The 15,262-nt window shown below is 42.7% G+C and overlaps 1 protein-coding gene across 2 annotated transcripts in view; it reads right to left on the bottom strand.

The window, feature by feature from the left end:
* SLC45A3 (solute carrier family 45 member 3) overlaps positions 1-11,693 on the bottom strand; it is a 41,967-nt gene extending 30,274 nt beyond the window's left edge. The window contains exon 1 of one of the 2 annotated variants that reach the window (XM_063297507.1): positions 11,417-11,693. The gene's annotated coding sequence lies outside the window, so the exon portion shown is untranslated. Of the gene's footprint in view, positions 1-1,377; positions 1,464-11,416 lie in introns of those variants that run through there. The other variant, XM_063297508.1, reaches the window with a different exon arrangement.
* Positions 11,694-15,262: the final 3,569 nt, after the last annotated feature.

The raw sequence follows: 15,262 nt of genomic DNA, 5'->3' as shown, positions 1-15,262 counted from the left end.
CTAATAAAAGGACTCAGCCCAATTTTGGATTTTAGGAAACTTGTACTGATTATATTTCAGTTTTACTAAAGACCCACCATATTGTTAGACTAGTTTAGATAGGCCCATTGTCATAGTCTGCAATATACCACATGGTCAAGATTTATGGCAAATCACTTGATTTTCAGATTTCAATAATTTCTTTCAAACAGCACACCAGCTTAGTCTCTTGTAGAACTGGGAAAATTAATTGAAAGGTTTCCACATAATCAGATCCTGTTATCCTGTTCATTTCTCAACAGGAAAAGAGGGAGAGTGGGTTTTGGCAATAGAGGATTGGCTAAGTTTGCACTCTGAGTCGAACTTGGCTGCTGCAAAATTCTAGCTTTAGTACACATAGCATGGTTGAGAAGAACAAGGCTAGCTGTAAACATGAACTCTCCCACTTACTGGCGCTCTATACAGAAAGGGTGGGGAATCTTTCAGGCAGTCTCTGAAAATTACTGGCACGCTCTCTTCCCGTTAGCCCTTTATATTTAATTTCTTCAGAAGTATGAATTTATCAGATCAAAGTTTACTGAGAACATAGGTAGAATGGAAAGCTGGCCAGGTAACAAAGCTTCCCTCCTCTCCTATATTACATCTTTTTGGCACCTTCAAGTATTGTTTCCCTGGAGAATAACACTATAAATATTTATTTACTTATTTTATTTTCTATCCCACCTTTATTATTTTTTATAAATAACTCAAGGCAGCGAACATACCTAATACTCCTTCCTCCTCCTATTTTCCCCACAACAGCAACCCTGTGAGGTGAGTTGGGCTGAGAGGGAGCGACTGGCCCAAGGTCATCCAGGTGGCTTGGGCGGGACTAGAACTCTCAGTCTCCTGGTTTCCAGTCCGTTGCCTTAACCACTAGACCAAACTGGCTCTAGTACACTTTGGTTTCCCAAAAGTACTTATTGTATGTCGTAGGTGGTGAATATACAATGTAGGAATCAGGTCAATACCCAAGATCATACAAGTATATGGGGGGGGGGGGAATGGAGCAAGGAGAGTCATAACTGGCACAAAAGTCCAAGATTTTTTTCCTGGGGGCACCCATTATTGTCAGGTTTGATCTCATATTGCCCAGAAGTAAATATGAGGATAGTATAAAAAGATAAACAACATCTGAACAGGTTGAAAAAACATCCAGGAAGAAAGCAATGGCAAACCATTTCCGTACAAGAAAACTACAGAGGTACGTTCAGGTAGTCACCGAGAGTTTCAGGTAACTCTTAACCTTCAAATGCAGTAATGCCAGGATTCTCTTCATCCCACCCCAAATTCAGTCTTGGCTAAGAGATAATTACATAAAATGTAAATCATAAGCAAGAATGATCTTGTATTTGTCACCTGGGAAATGCAGTATCCAGGGTCGGCTTGCGCAAAGCTCAGTTAACTCTCACGAAGCTTCGTATAACTCACTCTGAACTTTGGAGTTAATATAGACAGGATGGTATGTTTAACCTCCCTGTTCATTGGCTGGCCCAACTGGCATGCAAAGGTGATGAAATATGTAACTCGTTGCAATGGGACTGAGGCACTTATTTCCATACTATTCCATCTGACTGCAGCAAAGGAGAGACACGATACTAAGATCCTCCCTCCTTCTACCCACCCACTCATCCACCCTCCATTTATCTGGGACAAGCTGCCATTTGGCTGCTCCACTCATCCCAAAATAATCTGTATCAGTGACCATTCCACCCAGGCGTTATGCAACTTAATTATGTAACACTTATGAAAGACTGGTGGCTTATTTGCTTATCTTCTTCCTCTCAGGGTCTCTCTCTTTCTCTCTTCCATTAATCACTTAGAACAGTGTCTCTCAACCTTAGCAACTTAAGACGTGTGGACTTCAGCTCCCAGAATTCCCCAGCCTATGCTGGCAGGGGAATTCTGGGAGCTGAAGTCCACACGTCTCAAGGTTGCCAAGGTTGAGAAACACTGACTTAGATTCTTTATTTTGCTTCCAGGACTTTTTCAGAAATGTGGCAAGGCACAAATAGAGATATACGAACAGTTCTTCCAAAGAGAGTATGCGTGCTCAGCCCTTTTCTCTCTTTTGGTGAGGTAGAAAATAAAGCGAGCGACAGACGAAGCAGGAAGGTTCAAAGCAGAGCTGGCTGGAAGTGAATGTGAGAAATGCCACTTAAGGATTTTGTTCCATTTGAGAAATATAACTGAGGTATAACATTCAGAAAACCCCATGGGTGGCCCCAGTGCCATTTCAACACAAAAAACACTTCAGTAAAGCCAGCTTGCAAACGTAGCCCCTTTCAGTGGTTACATCTGAAGATGGTTCACGATTAGTTCACATTTTGCAAAATGCAGCAAAACAGCTACCAAAAGGATAGTGCTGCTTTGGAGTGAAACGACAGCCTGTCCTTTTGACTCACAAATCTAATGTCGATAGATGACAATGATGAATAGTGTTCAAAGGCAAGGAATAGAGACATTGTTCTCAAAAATCAAACAGAAATGAAAGAAAGCTATGTTGCATCTTTCCTTCCTGGGACAGCTAAGTCCACACGCTGTTAGGCTTAACTTTGCTTGCCTTTCCTGTAATACAATTTGCTGCACTTAAGTAACTTTCAAAACGTGAAGCTGAGTTTTCCTTTGTCTGCACTCATATGTACCTGTCTGCAGTTCAGGTCCTTGCTGTCTTTTGCACGTGAACTTGGACTTTAACCAGAGAGATTAGAAATTGTTTTTCTGAAAACCCAGCCAACAACAATGGTGCAGTTAGGTAATTTTAGATTCAGGAATTAATGGTTTCTATCCTCTTAAGATGATAATGCAGTACTGTCTACCTGAACATAAATAAGGTAAGCCTGACCAACTGGATCTGGGGGTCCTTCTGTTCATTCTATCCAGAAACACTGCTGATTGAAAAGAACACGGAAACTCTCTTGGCAAGCAGCAGTAAAGACTAGCAATCCCAGCATGGCAGGAGCTTTGGAGAGAAATCAGAATTGGCTGCCATTAAAAGGAGAGTGAAATTGCTGTACAGAATATAGCAATATTGCTGTGTTTGGGAAATGAATTTTGGTGTGGGGCCAAGCTCATCGAGGCAGCGAAGCAAAATTGTTAACCAAAGAAATCGGCTGCAGCTATATATGCCAGAAGGGATCTTTCCAGCACCTAGGATATGTTCTTTTTAAAGACATTGCTCAGGTAAAATTAGGATGCATCATGATTTGGTGACATGGCAGTGATTATTTCTCAGTTTGTCAAAAAGAACAACAGAAATGAAGATAACTTTAAAAGTGAGGTAAACAATATTCTAGCAATGACAGTTCCTACAGATCTAAAAACCAGTCTGGCATTTAAGTGACTTTAAACTTCTATTTTTGAGATAGAACACAAATACAACTAAGGCTAAATGAATTCTATTGTACCCTATAACTTTAACCTGTCTGGAGTACCAATTTGGTAACTTTGTCAGAGGGTAAGAAAGAGTAGAAGATAGAAGAGTACAGGAAGAAAAACAGAGAAAGAAGAATCAATCTTATTCAGGTTCCTATGAACTTTTGAAACTTTAACTCTCTACAGAAAGTGCCATTTGGAATTGCAAATTCTTGCAGCAGTTCCCACGACAATCTTCTCTGGATGTCTTAATTGATTTCAGAGCCACTAGATCATATCAAAAATCTGCACACAATTCACTTCTGCATGATCCACCCCGCAGCTTGCAGCTTCTCCTGATTTGACTTTTACACCTGAATGCAGCTATACCATAGGCCCCAGAAGATGTGTTTATGAATTGCTTCCAGACCTGGCATCTGCTTGCAGCAGAACATATGCAAGACTCTACTCTGTCTCTCCAAAGGAAACAAACACTGCAGTTTCATCTGTTCTGATCCTTCTATCCCATGTCTTACTTTCCCTGCCTTCTTTCATACTCAAACTGCAAAGCATTAGAACAAACATTTTTCAAACTTAAACATGGGAACTGATTTCTACCTGGGTATGAAGAGAAAAAAACATGTACCACTAGTTTTAAGGCACTCCTAGGAATTAGCAAGGGAGAGAAGAAAAAAAACACCTTTTAAGACCATTTTGAGTCAAGAATTTGCAACTTACTCAACTTTCCCAGCCCCAAATAAAGCTCCATGAAATAAAAGCACATGCTATTGCATCAGGATTCCTACCAACCATTTCCCAGCCATGTTTTCCTAGTGAACCTTATGTATATATTTAGCTCTCACGTTGTATTCCTGCTTGAATAAAAACAGCTGCAAAGTAATTTTTCATTTTTAGTATGCACTCACCCCAGAGGCCTTTTTTGTAATGGTGGGGAACATTCATGTTATGCTTTGCTCCCTACAACGTTATTGAGAACAGATCCACCAATCCTAATCTGCCTAGAATCAGTCAGAGGTTGACTCAAATCTCCATCCTTTTTTTATCTGAGATGTAAGAAAGCTATTTAAATATAATCATGCATTTGTCCAAAAGGAGAGATTAGACATCTTATGGGCACAATGGTGTAACTGTTGTTTTAAACTGTAACTACATAGGTAAACCTAGAGGAAGCCAAAATGAAGTTGAGTGCCAATAAAGGGGGATATTTTAAAGTTTTGCTTACTTCAAAATGATTCTTTTAATTAAACTCTTCTGGTACCTTAAAAGACTAACAATGCATTCTAGGACAATGAACTTTTACAGACTGGAGTCAGATGCATTAGATGAAATGGTGAAGTCAATGGCAGTAACTGAGTTCCAATATGGATAGGTTGCTTAACTATGATCTGTTGAAGAAACCACAACTGACTGGATTTACACAACATGCTAAATCACAAACAAGAAAATCATACTGAGGTTTAATACATTGTGCAAACCAGTTCATCATATACAAGGAGAATTGTTTATAACTATTCATTTAAAAGTATGCAGTAGTGGCTAAGGTGCTGAACCAGGTTGCAGATGACCCAAGTCCATCCTCAGCCAAGGGAGCTCACCAAGTGACTTAAACTCAGTCATTATCTCTCAATTCAAAGCACCAAACGCAATTATTACGGAAGAAGGAAGAGCCATGTAGACTGCTTTGAGGTCCTAAAGGAAATGTGAAATAGAAATCAAAGAACTAAACGAATAAAATGGCCACATTCTTTGACTAGCAAGGATGGAAGCTGCATGTATTGCGTTTGAATGACACATTAAGCCCTAAACTAACCAGTGACTGTGGTTTCCTAGCCACATTGGTCAGAAGGCAGAGACAATAGACATGATCAGGCTGAGCCATTAGTATGATGTCCAAACACACAGTTGTAGCCTTCTATTTGTAAACTCCTTGTATTTTCCCATTGCTTCATCTCTCTTTTTTCTTATTACACACTCATACAAAAACCTATGGAAGGAAAGCTAGGATTGCTACACACCACTGTAGCAATTAGTAGCAGTGGTAGGAACTGAATGCTCTAGAAACAATCTAGGTCAGTCTTTCCCAACCCTGTGTCCACATGCACAACTGTGCAAAGAATGAGAAGACTGTAAGCTTTCTAATTCTCTGCCACCATAACTGATGCAGCCTGGAAATTATGTGAGTTGTAGTTCAACACATCTGGAGGCAGCAAAGTTGGGGGGAATGAGCCCCTAGAATATACAGTATCACCTGAAACATGCCTGGAAAGAAAATAGAATCTGCCAGTCTGTTTCATATCATAACACAGTTGCATGTGCAAAAGCTAGGCTCACTCATACTTTAGTCAATTATTATTGTAATTATTTAGTATACAGACTGCTTTCCAGGACTGCTATATCCACTTATGTCTGATTTAATAAGACCATTTGCATACCCAATAGTATGTAAGTGTTCAAAAAAATGATACTACTTTGAACCTCCTCCTTACATAGTGTGCAAGAGTATTAACACAAAATCATCTCAGAATTGTCAGAAGATATGTCATAATTTCAGACAAATCTGTTATACAGACTTTGCTCTATAGAAAAAGGATTAATGGGCTTGTCATAAAATTGATCACTAGAAGCATAACAAAGACTTACAACAGATTAAGATGGGCCACATTAACTAGCATTCTGTTTATAGAAAGGGAACTGGCCCAGATCAACCAGAACAGCTATAGCTAAGTCTAATGTAAGCTATCTCCTGGGTTAGGAGAAACCCGTATTTGAAAATACCCAATGTATTTATTCATGCATCCTGTTCCATGTGTCATGGTTCATGGTTCCATGTGTCCTGTTTTCATCACTTTCTGTATAGAATAATATTGGAGTATCCAAGAGGTAAAACAGAATAAGGATTTAGAGTATGTCAATACAACCTCAACCTAAAGACTTAGTCCATTATATATGTATATAATGTGTGTATGCTTAGTCTACTTATAAATATATATACACAAACATAAAGAGGTGTATGCGCACTTGTTTTTACACCCACATACATTCATACAGACTGTGATAATAATGTCACGTAAGTTCTAAAAGTGCATACTGGCAAGGAAGAGCTACCTCCCGCTCATTCCCTCTTTTACTAGCCACTTCTCCCCTAAAGTGCCAACACTACTGACTCCTCATTATAGGCTGTGAAGAGAATGTTATCTCCAAACAGCCATGTAGCCTAACATGTAGCAGCCATGATAAATTTTATCCTCTGAGCGTAACTTGATGATTCTTAGAAATCGGGTACTGCAATCCTTACTCAGACTCTGTGATATCCAAGAGGAGGAAGTTCATGCGCACAGAAGAACTTCAAAGAAAAGAATTTTATGAGTGAGCCTAGATCACTCTATATAAGCTCACTAGCTCTTAGCTGAACCTATTTGAAAAATCTAAGTCTACTCATCACTCAAATATTTGCAATTTCCATTATCGCTGCAGCAAACTATGGCTATATGCTTGCATTAGCAGGTGCCCTATACCTCAGATAATCCCAAGTAAAACACTAGGGTTATATCCCACCCCATCATAAAGGCTTAGCACTACTTAAAATCCATTATTCAGTTTCCCCAAAGCTAGGATTTTTTTTTAAAAAAAACAAGGCAATAGCTCTTATTGGATTAACTACTGATGATATAGGAGTGTGCAGATTTGATTGTTATAGGCCTGTTCCACAAGCAAAGCTAACGAAGGGGTAAGTGTAACACAAACACCAGTCTGATCCTTGAGTACTATAAATTAATCCATTTTTTAAAAAAGGAAAGACCCACATGGATTATTACTTATTTACAGTCAACGTGGCCTGTGTCAGAAAGTTAGGGAATGCTGTACAGGTAGCCCTCGATTTATGACCATTCGTTCATCAACCATTCAAAGTTACAAACATGCTGAAAAAAGTGACTTACGACCAGTGCCCAAAGTTACAGCGTTGCAGCACCCCTGCGGTTACGTGATCAAAGTTCAGGTGCTTGGCAGCCCGCCTGCATTTACGAGCACAGGCACACCTCAATTCCCCCCCCCACCTATCTCCCCGCATCTCTGCCCTTTTAGCCGCCCTGCACCCTGCCTTGCAAGAAGCCCAAGCCACAGTGCAGCATGAAGACGCAGCCACCTCTGGAAGCCTCAGCCGCCCCAGCCCGGCCCAGCAAGCATCAGCAAGCGTTCGTTCGCCCCACTGCCTTTGCTGTCTCCTTTTCGGACGCAGCTTGTTCTGAGAACGTTTCCTCCATGTGGCTCCCTGAGTCTTCAGAGAGCTGCACTGTCTCTGCAAGGCCCTCAGAAAGAGAGGGCAGCTCTCTGAAGGCGCTGTGAAGACCGTGGAAAGCTGCCCTCTCTTTCTGAAGCTGCTGCTAAAGGCTCAGGGAGCCACGTGGAGGAAACGTTCACAGGACAAGATGCGTCTGAAAAGGAGACAGCAAAGGCAGCTGGGCGAACGAATGCTTGCTGATGCTTCCCGGCCTCTGTGGCTGGGTGCAAAAGGCAAAGGGCAGTGTGGGGAACTGGGAGAGATAGCAGCTGGGCGAACAAATGCCTGCTGGTGCTTGCTGGGCCGACTGAGGCTTCCAGGGGCAGCTGCAGCTTCGCACTGCACTGCGGCTCAGGGGCTTCTTGCAAGGCAAGGTGCAGGGCAGCCAAAAGGGCAGAGATGGGGGGAAGACAGGTGGGTGGGGGGAGGTTGGAGGCAGTCCCTTACCTTACCAAGGTTCAGGGCTGGGAGGGACCAAGCCCAGAATGGCTTGGATTGGAGGGGATCCTCGGCTAACAACCAATGAAATTCGCTTAACGATGGCAAGGGGAATTGCCAGGATTGCCATCGCTAAGCGATGCAGTCATGTGACATTTATGACTGCATCACTTAGTGATGGATATTCCTGTCCCAATTGTGGTCATAAGTCGAGCACTACCTGTAGTTGCTTTCCCTTTGGATCAGGAAGACAGAGTTTAGTTAATTATTAGAAAAATACCATTTCTTAACCACAGGAGAAACTGAGCAATCTACATGTTATACATCAGTTGTGGTGTGGGCATTATGAAATCCTTGGTGGAGTTTTGTTTTCTGTTTGAGAAAGAGACCAACCCTTGTGAGTGTGATGAACGCCTACCCAAGTTTCCAACCAGACTCACACAAGAAGCTTATGGATATCTGCTTTATTACTGGATAGTATGCAAGTTCAAGAGCAAAGCTGAGAATGGCAAAAGTGCAGGTCTTTCAAACAATTAAAGCTTAGACAGTTCCAAACCCCCCCCCCAGAGTCAGAAAGAGTCCACTCTGCCAACCTAGCAGTTTGAAAACATGCAAATGTGAGTAGCTTAATAGGTACCGCTTCGGCGGGCAGGTAACGGCGTTCCGTGTAGTCATGCTGGCCACATGACCACGGAAGTGTCTACGGACAAACGCCGGCTCTTCGGCTTTGAAATGGAGATGAACACCGACCCCTAGAGTCAGACACAACTGGACTTAACGTCAAGGGAAACCTTTACCTTTACCTACGCAAGTTCAAGAGCAAAGCTGAGAATGGCAAAAGTGCGGGTCTTTCAAACAATTAAAGCTTAGACAGTTCCAAACCCCCAGAGTCAGAAAGAGTCCACTCCCCGCAGCCTGCAGGTGTTCCTAACAGTTCCTGCCGGTCTTCGGGGAAGTGTCCTTGAACAGGTGAGAGAACCCAAATAGACATTCCAAAGTCTCTACATCAGTGCCTGGTACAAAGAACAAGAGCAGCCCCCTCCCAAACAGTAACACGTGTCAGCACCAGCATGGCATGGGAACTAGTTACGATGTTCACAGGAACACTGAAACAGGAACCATGACAGTGAATCTATCAGAGTCAACCAAGGAAACCAGCTTACATGCCCAGCTGGGAAGCTTCTGCAGGATTCTTTGTCTGGCAGGATCCATGTGGAACTGAATTCTGGATGAGGGAAAGAGGCCTTTCCTTGTCCAACTTACATTCTCCCTCATGCATCTCATGATCAATTCCTTACACAATTCTGAAGTGGTCAATAAACTAATTTTTAAAAATATAGTGGGAAAAGTGTGTTATGTGAAACTGAGATCTTATTTCAGTTATATATTTTCTGGGTCACTGTTTGAGTCCTAGGAACCTGAAGAGCCAATCACTTAAATCTTTTTTATTGCTATTATTAATAATATCAAACAACATGACTTATCACCATTATCAACAACAACATCAGGCCTACTGCTTCAAACAGCACCAGGCATCTGGGTTTAGCTGCCATTTTAATTTTTCATAGTACAGTAGTCCTTGTGACCAAGTTGTTCCGGGCCGTTGTGAAAAATTAAACATAGTTATTTATGGATTTCTGTAGCATAACAACAGGAGCTAGGTGCCTTGCAAACAACTGTAACATGTCAGTGCAGTATTAAAATTATAAACAGAACTTTTTATATAATCAAGTTTTAAACTTTTAACCCACCCGCTCCCCAAATTTTAAATGTCAGTTATTAAAAATCCCCTGGTCAGATTTCACCAGGCTAGTTATATTCAGATGTACTGTAGTATCAGCTCCCATGACCAAAAGGAGTTGCAGTCCACCATTTCTGGACAGCAAGAGAAATTTCTTCACCCAATGCCACAAGGCTGTAACAATGGCATTGGGCTCCAGTAACCCAGTTGCCACAACTGAAAATACCTTTCCCTAGAGGTCAGCTGCCTTGCTTTATCTGATAGGAGCAATCAGTGTGCATTTTCTGAAGGAAATCTTAAGAGTTGTGGCTTTTTAGGTAATTCTATCCCAAGCCATTTGGGTTTTTAAAAAGTAGGCCCTGGAAAGCGGGCCCACCATAGCTAAACAAGACAGACTTTTTAAACAAAATTGGTGCAGAACCTAGGTCTCTCCATATTTCTGGGGGCAGATTCTCAGCTTCCAGAAATGTAGACAGCACCACAGAGTACAGTAGGAAGAAAGAGAGAAAGGAATCTGCAATCTCTCTCTTGACTTGTGAACAAAAACATTGTTTGTACTTTATAAGACAGGGCAGCAACTGGGCTGTGTCAAATTCGAATCTGTGTTCTATGGATTCCCAACAGTTAACAAGCTTTAGAATGTTTAGGCTCTCCAGCCAATAGGAGAGCAGGAATCCAGGAAAGAATTAGAGGAAGAGAGAGGGAGAAGTTCAAGGATGAAGTTAACCTGATGATCAGTTTTCCCAGGGCTGGGAGGAATTCCTTCGTCATCTAATAGGCCACCGCTCATTAAGTAGCCAGCAGTAATCCAGGGGCAAGTCATTCATTCCTCCAGAACATTTCCCCCACCGCCACGTATCCAATGAACGGCTCTGAAACCCAACTGTCCCAGGTTAAAGGTAACTAAGGGAACTGAAGTAGCAAAACGTGGAATCCTGCGCAGATCGGTCATCCGAGATTGCCGCAGCGAGTTCAACCAAAATAAACTCCACGATTAATATATGACTCATACCTCCTGCACTCCCACCCCTTTCCGGAGACGAAAGCCTAAGATTTTCCAAAAGAGCCCAGATTACGATGATCAAGCAAAATAACTTTATGGTAGTGCGCTTGTGGTGTCTCAAACGGAGCGGGCGCTGCCAACAACGTCCCGCTCTCAAGTTCTGAGCCGGCTCTTCCCGCGTGCCCCCGAATCAACCACCCACGCTCCTCCGCAGCCGCCGCCGGAGGAGGGGGGAGAAGGCACGGGGGACGCCGTCCTCCCCCGATCCCACACGCGGCGCCTCAGAGGAGCTGCCCGAGCCGAGAGGAGGCGCCGGCCTTTCGGGGAAAGCCATAGGAGCGACAGGGTTTAACAATTCACCTTCCCAGGCGCCAACCCACTGCAAAGCTGGATGGAGCCGAGCGGGGTGGTGGGGAGGAGAGGAGAGGCTTTTCCAAGTGAAGGGATAGCGGCCCCGCCTCTCCCGAAGATGCCCAAAATTTTAAAAAGAGCAAGGGCAAACATGTTGATTGACTTCACAGGAGGAGGCTCGGAAACACTAGCGCACGTGTTGCTGAAGTACCTGGAAAAGAGACGCAGCAGCTCGCATGCCTTCTTCCCAAAGCGAAGCCGCATCTCCGCTTCCACCCGCGAGTGGTGAATTACGTGTGCACTCGATCACAAGCCGGCTCTCGTTCTACCGCCTTTTAAATCGCTAGACCTCAGGGCGCATGCGCCGTTGTTGCCTTGGGAGGAGTGACGTTGACTCGCCCAGCTCTGGCGCTGAGGGAGCGTTCCTTGTCCGGAGAGCGGGCGAAGTTACTATCTCGGCGGCTCCCGTGGGCTGTGCTTCAAGGTTGCGATCCGCCTACGGTCCAGCTTTCGGGAACTGCATGATTACAAGCCTCTTCATTTCAGCGTTGTGAAAAGCACGTCCCAAAAGTGTTGTGGCTCTTTACAATTAAAGGGTTATCGATTTCATCAGATGTATGTGACGTGAAAGGTGTCCTCAATTCTTCTGATGGGAATAAACATGTATAAAGGTAAAGGTTTCCCTTGACGTAAAGTCCAGTCTTGTCCGACTCTAGGGGGCGGTGCTCATCTCCGTTTCTAAGCCTTGGAGCCGACGTTGTCCCTAAGGACCCGTCCATGGTCATGTGGCCGGCATGACTCACGGAACGCCGTTACCTTCCCGCCGAAGCGGTACCAATTAATCTACTCACATTTGCATGTTTTCAAACTGCTTGGTGTGCAGGAGCTGGGACGAGCAACGGGAGCTCACCTCGCCGCGCGGTTTCAAACCGCCGACCTTCCGATCGGCAGCTCAGCGGTTTAACCCGCAGCACCACCGAGTCCCTGTATACAAGATGCTAAAAAATGAAAATGGAAAAAGTACATTTTAATTCATTTATTGTTCTATGTGTAGAAATGCCCTGCCTTTTTTGTTCTATAAAATTTCAAAGCTGCTTACAGCAATTAAATACAAAATATAACACAATGAAATCAATACAATTAAGATCAAATTAGAATTTGAAATAAGTATCGTTAAAATAATTTAACAATGGGGCACGCCATAACCTGGGAGCCAAGCAGAAAGCTTTATTTTTTGTGCCAAATTACCAGACTTGTGTAGCTGGAACATCTTCCAAATGGCAAGAAAGTCCTACGTATTTAAAATCTTAATTTTCTATGCTTCCAGGGTTCCTAACACCACCAATTTTTAGGAGGACTGGAAAATAAATGGAACAGTACTACACTTGGACCTGAATTGCCATACTGTAAAATTGCATGTAGGACAAAAAGACAATTGTAACATTTTTATTTGGAAGCACAGACATTGCTTAACATAAACCATCTTTCAGGTTAGTTCAAATTTCAGGCAGAGCTCCAAACAGAATACTGAACAATGATCCAGTCTTTTTAGTTTCAAATTCTCCAGATTAAGCACAGGTTATACAGTACATCCCCAATCTAGGTGTTCATGATTTCCTTCACTAGGTCATTGTGCAGACCCATTTTTGCTGGGACGAACATGATACCAAGACCTCTGCAGGCCAGCTCTTCTGTCTGTTTCCAAAGGAGAAATGTTTGGTGAAGGTATCATGGGTGGGGTTTAGAATTCTTAGACTTTTCTTAGTTAAGAGATTGCCAAGATGTGTCTGTGTCTGTGTGTGTGTGTGTGTGAGAGAGAGAGAGAGAGAGGTGATAAATGAGTGCTCCTGTGACTGCTCCCATCTTTCACCCTTCAATCGTCCTTCCAGCAGACTGTGTTCTGGCATTCCCATTACATCCCAAGAAATACATCCATCTTTCAAGCTTACTCAGATCAGCCAAGGAGGCTGCAAAGGGATGGATCAATATGGGACAGTGGCATCAGCAGCAGCACCCAGGCCCCTTTACAACAATAAAGTCGATTTAAAACATCACAAAAGCAGTGGAAAAGCACCCTGAGAAAGAGCCTCTTTTCCACAGAAGAAAACTTTCAGGAAATTTCACACCGTATTATTAAATATATGCAGTAGCTAATCCTAGCTGAGGTTATTATATAAAGACGGATCCAAATAGTTGTCTCCTGTTTTTATAACCTAGAGAAGATTCTGTTTAGTTTGGGTTTCTATGCCTGACAAAGTTTCAGTGAGTCAGGCAATCACTGCTGAGACCTCACAGATCTGAGTCTGTCTTCTGCCACCCAAGTGCCAACTGCAGTGATAAATGAGCAGCTTGTTTCAGCTGTACTTAGGCTTGCATGGAAGTTAATTTTACTCTGTAGTCCATTTAGATCTTCATGCAGAATGAGTCTGTGTTAGTCCTTTATCCAGACGTGAATGTAGGCATTCCCCAAACATCTGTGTGACCAACCAGATATTTGAACAAACATTCACAAATAGAGGCACAGATGTGGGGGTGGAAACATCTGTTCTCCAATTAGACAGGCATTCGTTGATATGCAACTCAATGGTAATCCAATTTTTAGCCGTTTATGACAAGGCCAAAGCACCTTACAGATGCATGTAAAACTTTTTGGGTGCCAAATATTATTGCCCTTTCCTTTTCATTGAGCATCTCATGGCTTGCACTTTTCATTTCTTTTGGTACAGTTGTACAAGGCCTGCCTTGTTCCAGGCACCAGACACCTGTTCCATCCAACTGTATGCAGACTGGAACCCTTACACATGGAGAAAAGCATATGGAACACCCGTACTTCTCGTCAATTGAACCACTGGGAACAAATCCATTGGCATGGCTCTTTGAGACAACTGAATGATGCAGAAAAGCCAGTTGTTTCCTGAAGAAACTCTGTAGGCTATCTAGCTCACTGTGCAAGTGCAAAAAGTTGCATTAGCTGTATTTTTAAGTATTGAAAAGTTTAAAAACTGTGTGGAGACATCTCTAGCCAGGAAATGTCTTTTATTTAGAATCTGAGGAAAACATCTGGCTAAATATTAATGTTAACTGGTTTCATTGTGTTTTTGGATTCCTGATCAAATGTACGTCTTTCTGTGTGTCAAGTTCAAAATGACTAACATGAGATCATCTTCACAAAGGTAATATAGAGAACAGCCTAGTAGAGATCAGAATGTGTGTAGAAATTATGATTTAAAAACTAAAGGACTGTTGTTAAGTAACCACTGCTTTTAAACGATTGCCACTTCAGGAAGAAGAAAAAGATTCCAAAGGGAGTCCATGACTCCCTCTGATCGTGAGCTCAGGTGGTAGATGCTGGCAGAAATGGAGCCAAAGCAATGCCAGACAAGAAGCAGATATCAGCGTGCTTGGAAACTTGAGGTTTGCAGAAGTACCAAAGTGCATAAAGTAAAACGTGCCCCCCTCCCCGCACACGCAACCTGAGTATAAATCATGGAATGTTGTGTATCACTTGGAAAAGAAAATGGCAGAGGAGGTGAAGTTAGAGAGCTGGAATGTTTTAACCTGAAGGTTGCCATAGCTGGCTGATCATCCTTAAGAGTTAAGGAACGTAACTCTTAAGAGGTGAGAGTATACTGAAATATACGTTGCAAGTCTGATATACAATGGGTAATAACACCACAATGAAGACACCTGTTCCATACTAGCAGATATTTTAGCCACCTCTATTAGTCACAGCCCAATTTACTATTATTTATGCATAACCCCCTCTGACATCTTTCTTCAGCTATACACTGGATTGTGACCATCAGCTTCCAGGTTCAATCAGCAGAAAATGTTCTGTGTCAAGGGATAATACATTAGGAACCCCAATCTGGGGTAATCTGCTCCTGCTTACTTTTTACCTTAACAGATGTGCTGTATGAAAAAGAGACTGCTCCTTCTCATTCCTGCATATATTTGTGAGAAACACTTGTCAAGAATGATACAGTTAGAGTCAAGGAAGGGAAAGGGTAACTGCCACATCAGCTGTGCCTGCCTGATTAGATTCCTTTACAGATTT

Source organism: Candoia aspera, chromosome 3, assembly GCF_035149785.1.
Source record: "Candoia aspera isolate rCanAsp1 chromosome 3, rCanAsp1.hap2, whole genome shotgun sequence".
NCBI lineage: Eukaryota > Metazoa > Chordata > Lepidosauria > Squamata > Boidae > Candoia > Candoia aspera.
The sequence above is the reverse complement of the archived record's forward strand: the minus strand, read 5'-3'. Positions and strand labels throughout refer to the sequence as shown.